Source organism: Canis aureus, chromosome 29 (assembly GCF_053574225.1).
Source record: "Canis aureus isolate CA01 chromosome 29, VMU_Caureus_v.1.0, whole genome shotgun sequence".
In the NCBI taxonomy this organism is placed as follows: Eukaryota; Metazoa; Chordata; class Mammalia; order Carnivora; family Canidae; genus Canis; species Canis aureus.
The window spans coordinates 3115226-3124024 of record NC_135639.1 but is presented as its reverse complement, the minus strand read 5'-3'; the positions used below and the strand labels follow the sequence as shown (position 1 = coordinate 3124024).

General features: G+C 52.7%; 1 long non-coding RNA gene across 1 annotated transcript; it reads left to right on the top strand.

The window, feature by feature from the left end:
* The first annotated feature begins 529 nt into the window (after positions 1–529).
* On the top strand, positions 530–2506 carry LOC144300755 (uncharacterized). The gene is made up of 2 exons (XR_013367533.1): positions 530–658; positions 2270–2506. It is a non-coding gene; the product is annotated as an uncharacterized LOC144300755 (long non-coding RNA).
* Positions 2507–8799: the final 6293 nt, after the last annotated feature.

The window sequence follows — 8799 nt, the reverse complement described above, 5'->3', positions numbered from 1 at the left end:
GCTGTGCTGGTGTTGGATGAGCAATGATGATGTGTCGTCAGGTGTGGGCATTTGGCCCAGGTTGTCCACAGGTAGGAGGCAGGTGAGGACCAGGGAGCTGAGACAGTGCAACTGAGGGCTATGCAAACACAGTAGATAGATTTGTTTTAACCGGAAAACTCCTCTGGCTTCTCAGAGGAGATGGCATTTGAGTTTGGCCTTGAAGGTTAGGGAGTCTAGCACTGGGGAAGGCAGGGGGAGAAGCATCCTAAGCAGAGAAAGCGAAGTCACAACATGTGTTGCAAAAAAATTAAAAAATAAAAAAAATTTAAAAAGGCCCTTTTTGGTCTAGAAGACACCAGCTCAAACATCTCCCTCATTCTGAAGAATTGGGGTGGGGGGGTGCTTGGTAAATCCAGACACCCTGGGAAACCAGAAGGATGGGCAGTGCTCTAATGTTCTAGCCTCCCACTGAGAGTCTGGCCCAAAGCCTAGAGCCCTCTCCTGCTGCCGTGTGGAGTATAGATTGTGGATCTGGTCAGGGGCAAGGGCAGAAGGGACTCTCTCTCCAAAAGTGGAGTGTAACCCGATCCAGAGTGAGTCAGCTCCAGAGCTCCTCGGGCCTGGGTCCTCAGCGAGTGTCTGCAGAACATGCCAATGGCTGACAAATGGAGAGCAGGTGGGAGGCACCGGGTCCCTTGTTCTGAATCCCTCCCCACCCTACCTGCCTTCCCTCTCAACGGAGGCCCCAGGCCCTCAGGTGACACCCCTGCCCAGCAAGGCCCAACGGGGCTGGGTGGTTGCTCTGAGAACCTGCCCTCCTCCTCAGTCAGCCAAAGAGTATTCCAGAGATGTCCACGGACCCCGACTTGGTGCCATGCTCAGTGGCAGACATCAGGGACACTGAGATGAGTTGGCCAGTCTGGTGGGGAACCATAGATGTAACAGTGATCTTAGGGTTAGTTCTAAGCCCCTCCCCTCCCCATCCTCCCTGGGTGGCCATAAATGTTCAAGCATTATCTATTGACGATTATAACCATACAAAGTCAGGACAGATGGGCTCCACTCCTCAGCTCACAGCCATAAAGTTTACAAACTCTCCGTGGCCGGGGGATAAATTACCATTGCTGATACCTTGCTCATTTACACAGAGCATTTTTCTTCAAGATGGCTATTTTTCCTTTCAGTCATCTGGCTAAAATAGTTTTCTGTTCACCAACTTGATTTTCTAGAACATGTGGAATATTTCGGGATCTGAAGAGCAGGTTAGAAACCGTCATAAACGATTAGGCAAAAAGTACATTTTCGAATGCTAAAAGGAAACCCAATTTCTTCTCCTTCCTAATCCCATGGGATGACCGAGTAACTGTGTACTCCCGTCGGGTTACATGCGATGAGAAATGGGCCCCCAGTGGTTTATTTAAAAAGTGTATTGTCGGAGATAATGGCTTCAGATTAAGTTTTTAGGCTCCTTGATTTCTGCTATTGTTCCATGGACTAATTGTGTCTACCTTAGGTTCACTAATGTGGACCAATCAAGTTCGTCATATGGGATGATATTTCTGGTGGTTGTTTTCCTAGATTTTCCTCTCACAATGGTACCAGTGGGTATTGTGTAACAGTATAGAAAAGGAATGATTAATTCAAAGTTCAGGTGCAAGACAGGGTCAGAAAAGAAATGTTCCTGGATAGAGTGAGCATTTCAAGATAAATTTGTGGCTTGAAACATCATTTTATGATGCATTTCCTATTTTGTTATCAGGGGAAGTCTGATGGCTGACACGCAAGTGATCGCAGTGTTTTGGTGCCATGTTCTGTGATGGGCTTTTCATAAAAATTAGCTGACATTGTCATGAGCACACAAGGAAATTTATAGCTTTCATACTGGACTGCCATTCCCAGAGCAATTTCCAATCACTTGGGCTTTTTATTAAGTTTATTGTTCTTTTATTGTTCAGTGGAGTGTAAGCAGCGAGATTACAAATAAATGTAAGTTCCACTGGATATGAAGCCGAGCTTGTAGAATTAGGAGAGAAACGAGTGAAGGAAGGCAAACATTAATTTGAATCACTGGTGATATGAAACACCACCAACGGACGTTTCTTGTCACCTGCTTAGATACAGAAGTTGGAAAATTGACATTCCACTCCCATTAAAGTTTTCCCAGAAAACCCTCCAGGAAGAAGTCTTTGTGCTGAAACTTGGTATTGCTCATTATTCTGCATCCTTGTTGCCCACCTTCTAAGTTCCTGTTCGTGTGTTGTTTTCCCGTCATCTCCTCACCTGCCAGGGGTGCCTAGCGGCCCCATGAACATCCTCTCCAAACCCTGGTGACGACCACTGTAGAGAACTGGAGTGACCGGCATGCGGGTCAGAAGAATCCCACTTCTGGGACCAATGGGAGGATAACCAACCTTCTTCCGATGCTTTAATCTAGTACCGTAGGCGCTGAGCCATTTAATTTCCCATTCTGTCTTCACGTTTCTCCAAAGAAATGGTCCTGTTCATCATTAAAGTTTCCTTTTTTTTTTTTCTTTTTTCGGGCATTGATTGAAAGTTGTTATTTAGGCTTGTTAGGATGAGAACAGAGGTGATTTGAAGGGGGCACTGTATTCCTCTGAGGCCCTTCCTGTACCTTGGCCGCACATGAATCATTATCCTGCCCTTTCTTGATCCCTGTTGGGAAGCTGGCCTTTCCATTTTAGCGAGTCTCCATGTGCGCACACTGCGGGTTGCCATGGCCCCTCTTACTTGCTGATGGTAACTCCAGTTTCTGTGTCCAGTTCCAGGTGATGGATCATGATGGGCCCAAGCCAGTCATGCCAATGTTCAATTTCATTCTCCCAGCCTCCCTGTGGCTCAATGTGCCATGAAATCTAATCCTGGCCAAAGAGATTGGAGCAAAAGTATATTATGGGCAGAAAGGGGGTTGTTCCTAGGACATCTTTGACTTTGTTTAGTAAAAAGAGACACTTCATTTCCCCCTTCCTCATTTTTTCTGCCTTAAACCTGGACTCTCGCTGGAGCTGTGGCAGCTATCTTGCAACCCTGAGGCAACGAGCTTCAGGAAAAAAGTTGGTAACCAAGAAAGGGAGATTGAAAGACAGAAATGGGCTGGTCATGATGGCGTTGTTGGGTGGCAGGAAGAACACTGGCCCTCGCCTTCCTACAGATTTCTACATGAAAATTGAAACCTTTGTTTAGGGCAGAGCATCACAGGGGGGCAGGGGGGGCATTCTGTTCTTGCAGCAAATGTGTCCCTATGATACAACATCAGAGCTATGTGGGATGTTTGTAAAAGTGTCAGTGTCCAGGCCCCCCTCTCCATAAATTCGCACTCAGGAAGTTCAACAGCTGGACACAAGAGTCAGCACTTATAACAAGCATCCCAGATCCATTTTAGGCAAAATGCCCTGAGAAGGACACATCTGGCAGGTGAGGAGATGATGGGAAAAGTAGGGACCGAAGGGGCTGAGGGGAGCCCATCTGCCAGGGCCACGTGTCTCCCAGGATTTTTGCCCACCTGCCCCTGACTCTCAGGCCTTCCAGGTAATACCTGAGTTTCTTGAGTGAGCCCCAAATTCAGAGGGCAAGGATAATAGAACAGCTTCCATCCAGGATAAGGGGCAAACCTAAGATACTCTCCCGTCATCTCCCTATCTGTCCTCCCATGTGGTTCCTGCTCAAGGTCATCCAGGAGGCTGTGAGGTACCACTCCAGAAGACACCATCGCCAAGGTACCCCGTCACAGGCTCTAGCGAGACACTCTGCCCCCGGCCCTTGAGGAGGCCTGTGGGAAGCAGTACCTTCCCTTCCCCTGAGAAGCAGTATCATCAAGTTAGTTCACATCACGGCCTCTGAGGGCTGCAGCCCAACAGCCTCCCAGGCTTTGGAAGAGTATGTTCCGGCTTCCCTTGGTGGACAACTTGCACGGGGATGCCAGTGCTAGTCAGAGGAGTGGAGCCTCAGGGACGGCCCAGGGAAGGGAAGAGGAGTCCTGGGAAGGTCTCAAGGCTGGACCCACACTGAGCCCATGCTGGTCACAGGGTGAGGCTGGAGGGAAGGAGCTGGACAGGCCCCTGCACTGTACCGTGAAAGGCAGCAGGACTCACTCAAGATGTAAGTTCCTGGGTCTACCCCATCATTCCCATGGGATCGGGCTCCCTGGAGGTGGGACCCAGGAAATGGCATTCTTGGTGGGTGCCCAGGTGACTCTGAGGCCCACCAAGTTTGGGGCATCACCCTTAGAAATAACTGAAATTTATTTGGGGCCCTTCCATCCTCATTCCCAGTGACTTTGAGGTCAACCAGAGCTGCCTTGGAATTCCAGCTCTGACACTTACTAAGCTTGTGGCCATGGGACATTCCTTAACCCGGGTCTGGATGTCTGGACAATGGGGATAGTCACAGTACTTGTGCTGCCTGGAGGGTTAGCAGGGTCACACGAGATAAATGCAGGCACTTTGCACAATGCTTGAAAGACACACGATGAGCACTTGACAGATGTGAATCACTGGTATTATTATCAATGTGGCCATTATCCTGGTGCCACCTTGCCCAGGTGGGTCCCGCTGGTGCCCCCTAGCCATCCAGGCTTCAAGATGAGCAGATACACAAAATCCTGTACTCTCAGCTGGCCAGTTCAGGGAGAAGGGATGCAAGAACCGGCCTCTGGTCGGGACGTTAATGGCTGTTTGCTGTTGCTGTGTTCCAGACACAGGAAGGGGCGCTGTTTCAGGTTAGAGCAGGGACGGCTTATGAGGGAGGTGGGGAGGCTGTCCTCAGGGACGTGAAGCCCACATCCAGCCCCACACATGCCAGCAACTCACGGCAGCAGAGGAAGGCAATGGGGAGGCCCAGGGAGGCATTTCAGGGCAACCTTTCCTGAAGAGATGGAGCAGAGAGGAGGCCACCAAGGAGGACACTGGCCATTGAGCACTGGGAAACCAGCAAGCATCTGACCCTGTCACCCTGGACAAGGCACCAGAAATGGTCTACAGTTGAAGAATGAGTAGAAAACAGGCCCGTTTACCATTTGTTATGATGGGTCCATAGATTTTGAAGATTATCTACCTGAAATTGCTTTCTTGAAACCCAAACATTGAGTTACAGTGGAGTTCGATTTATTACAAATAAGCATATTCTTGGAGCATATGCTAGTAAAAATCAACAAGACCTAAAAATCAACAAGACAGAGCTAAATGGGTGTCCAGCAGGGGTATGTGACAAGCTGACCAAAATGGCCCTAAAAAACAAGAGGAGATGCGTCATAGCTGAGTTTGATGGCTGACAAGCCATTTCTTCAGCTGTGGGACCAGAAGCAAGGACGGAGGCCCGGGCATGAGCTGGGTGGCCTGGCTCCCCAGGCCGCACCCCTGCTCCCTCCTGCAGCCCCTACAGCACTATTCCAGACTTTAAGGAAGTAGACACTCGCCGGGAGAGGTGGGAATTTGCCTTCTTCGCCACCTCGGCATACAGAGGGGGGCAGGTGCTCCCAGGTTAATCTTGGTTGCATGAGGTCACAGCACCATGACATCTTTTAAGCTCCGGGCATGTCTTTGCAGAGGTGTCTCCGTTCTTGGGTCAGTGGGGAAGGGACTAGCTTGGTGGGAAGACTGCAATGCGCGCTGAGTCATTTTCAAAACAGCTGCTCCAGGAAATAAACCATGAAGGCGATTCGGATTTCCGCAGAATTTTTGAGCACGTGGCTACAAGACTCTGTAGCGGCATCAAAATCACTTCTTACCAACCCAAACCTTCAAGAGATAGCACCGAGGACATGAGGCCTCTTTCCTATTTCCCGAGATAGCGTCACTCTTCCTGAACTTCAACTACGGATGCACCTCGTACCTGCAGCACTGAGAGGTCTCCCCACAATGAGACCGGGCGCCTTTCTCTAAGACTGGGGGGCGGCAGAGGTGCCCGGTGCGGGAGCGGCCAGGGTCCTCGGGCCAAGGGCAGGGGCTTTTGCAGGAGGGGCCTGGCTTCCTCGGCGACGGGAAGCACACAGTAGGCGCTTAACGTCTCCTCGGATTGACTGACCATAAGTCATCATTCCATTAACATGTGCCCGACTGGATAGTGTTTCGTTCATTTCCAAGGAGACACTGAATAACCGCAAGCGTCCAGGGAGGCTCCCTGTATCGTCTGGTCGAGTTTTTAAGCATCTTCATTCAGCAACTCTTGCGGCACCTGGGCCGCCTACGAGGTGACCCCAGACCTACCTGTCTTGCAAATCTTTTGCACCAGCGCCTGAGACTCTGCCCCCAGGGGAGAGTCAGGTGCTCCCCTCAGCCCCCTTACAGGGGCCTCGCTCTGCACCCCGCCCCTGGGCCACGACCACCCCAGGGTGTCCACCCCCAGCGGAGCCCTCATTGCCTCTCAGGGCCCAGGAGCCAGAGCGTGGCACCATCCCCCCATCTCTCCTGAACCTTCGTCCCCCAAGATGTGCAGCTTGTGCAGCGCAGAGCCCACAGGGACTCCAATGCCCACACACCCAACACCCTTCCTCACCACCTGATCATCCCTCTCGCTGCTCGGCGCCCCGTCCACCTGGGTCTGGCTGCCAGCACATGGGTCCTGGCACCCCGGCCCGCGGCCAGCCTCCCACCGCCCCAAGTCCTTGGACAAGCACTGGCATCCCCTCCTCCAGAATCGCACCAACCTTAAAGGCTCTTTAAAATCCTCCCTCCGAGGCTCTGTCCCAATCCCCCAACCAGAAGGAAGGTTCTTGCTCCTTCGCGGCCCTCCGGCAGCCACACCTCTGCGGTCGCACCATCCTCCCGGCCTCGGCCTCGCTCTCTTGTCTGCAAGCAGCTAGTACACATCGTCGCGCGTGCTGAGCTGATGTGATCGGGTCACGAGCCTCTGGAGGACAGAAACTGCGACTTGCCCCTCACGGTACGTCCCTGCAACCTGGCCCAGTGCCTGGCTGACCGTAGGCTTTCCAAAACTGTTTTCTGGATTAAAACAGAATCGAATGCGTCTTTGCGTATTTAACAAGAGAGCATTTTAAAACATCACGCTCATCAAAATAATTCTAATCATTGCTTCCTTTCTGTATTTCTGGGGTAGAGTCCCAAATAAAAGGGGGAAGCCCTGCTCACCTGCAGCACATTATTCCCCTTGGAGAGACCCAGGTTGTGAGGCGCTCTGGCCTCCTGGTTGTCACCGCCTCCTGCCCTGGGCGGCCCCAGCCTCCAGCCCCCGGGGCTAACTTCTCTGCCACCGCAGGCGGTCTTTAGCCTCTGGGCCTGGAAGCTGGGCTGAGGCCAGCCCTGCAGGCAGCGAGAGAAGCCCACCCATTTTGCATCTGTGCAAACCCAAGTGCTAGCAGCAATATTCGTCTTCATTTTCTCTTTAAACCCTTGAGTTGCATTATAGCTTCCATTGTGCTGGTGACAGACAAATGCCTTGCAATAAATCAAAGTTAGGGTGACTGATACACTAAACACCTTTGCTTAATGATGTGATTGTTTCTTATCTGCAAAGTAATGTCACTTATGGCTTTGCTATTTATAGTCAATGTAGTGTTAGACCATTTAATGCCCCTGATGCCTCTGTGGCCAGCCCATTAGCTGTGATTATGGACCAAAGGGGACACAGCCACCGAGAGCTGGGAGCGAGAAGGCGGCAGAGTGTTGCAGCCGCCCCTGCCCGTGGAAACCCGGGCGCGCCCGCCTCCACTCCCCCGGCCCGGCCCAGGCAGCGCCACCTGTACGGCACCGAGCACCTTCGGGACAGCGTGATGTGTATTCAATGCTAAAAACCAAACCAAAGGCAAGCGGCGCCTCCCCGGCGGCTTGGTCCCCAGCCCAGCAGGGCTCGGGCGGGAGGAGCAAAGAGCACGGAGCTGGGGCGGCAGGCAGGGCTCCCGTCGCCGTTCATTCATTATTTGCTAGGCGTTGTCCAGACTATTCTCTTTGAACAGGGCGTCGGCGGGGAGCACAGAGTCCACCCGGGTCTCCCTCCTCCGCTCTGTCCCTGCCGTGTGAGAGTCCCCCCGCCAACTTCAAAGGCGGCCCCAGTGGCGACAGAGCTCCTGGCCGCCGGCCCGGCTCCCCCCCACCCCCCACGGCCAGCCTGCGGGCAGCACTGGCCGCCGGCCGCTCAGGAGGGCTGCGGGCCTTCAAACCGGGCCGGCCCCCGGCGGCTCGCTCCGCTGGGCGTCTGCCCTGGGCTCAGATCACGGTCCCGGGGTCCTGGGATCGAGCCCCAGGTCAGGCTCGGAGCCTGCGCCTCCCTCCCCCGTGCCCCTTCCCCGGCTTGTGCTCTCTTCTCTCTCTCTCTCCCTCTCTCAAATAAATAAATTAGATCTTAGAAACAAAATAAAATCACGCCGGGTACTTTCCACAGCCCGTGGACCCCATCGATCCAGGAGTAGGGCATTCATGTGACAAGCAGCTACTGTAACGGGCGTAACTCCGTCCTGGAAACTTGGACATTTGAGTCCTAACCCCAGCACCTGTGAACGTGACTTTATTTGGAAATAGGATCTTTGTAGGTGTAACCAAGTTGCGGTGAGATCATCCAGGGTTAGGGTGGGCCCTGATTCGGTAACTGGTGGCCTTCGAAGAAGAGGATTTGGGATGTGGAGACTGGCTCAGACGGGGCAGCCGGCCACTTGGTGATGGAGGCAGAACTTGGCGTGATGTGTCCACAAGCCTGGGGACGCCAAGGTTTGCCAGGAGCTTCCAGAAGCCAGGGAAGAGGCCTGGAACAGGTTCTCTTTCTGAGCCTCTGAGCGAGCAAACCCTGTTGACACCCTGATTTTGCCCCCAGAGCTGTCAGGGACTACATCTCGGTTCTCGGCTACCCAGT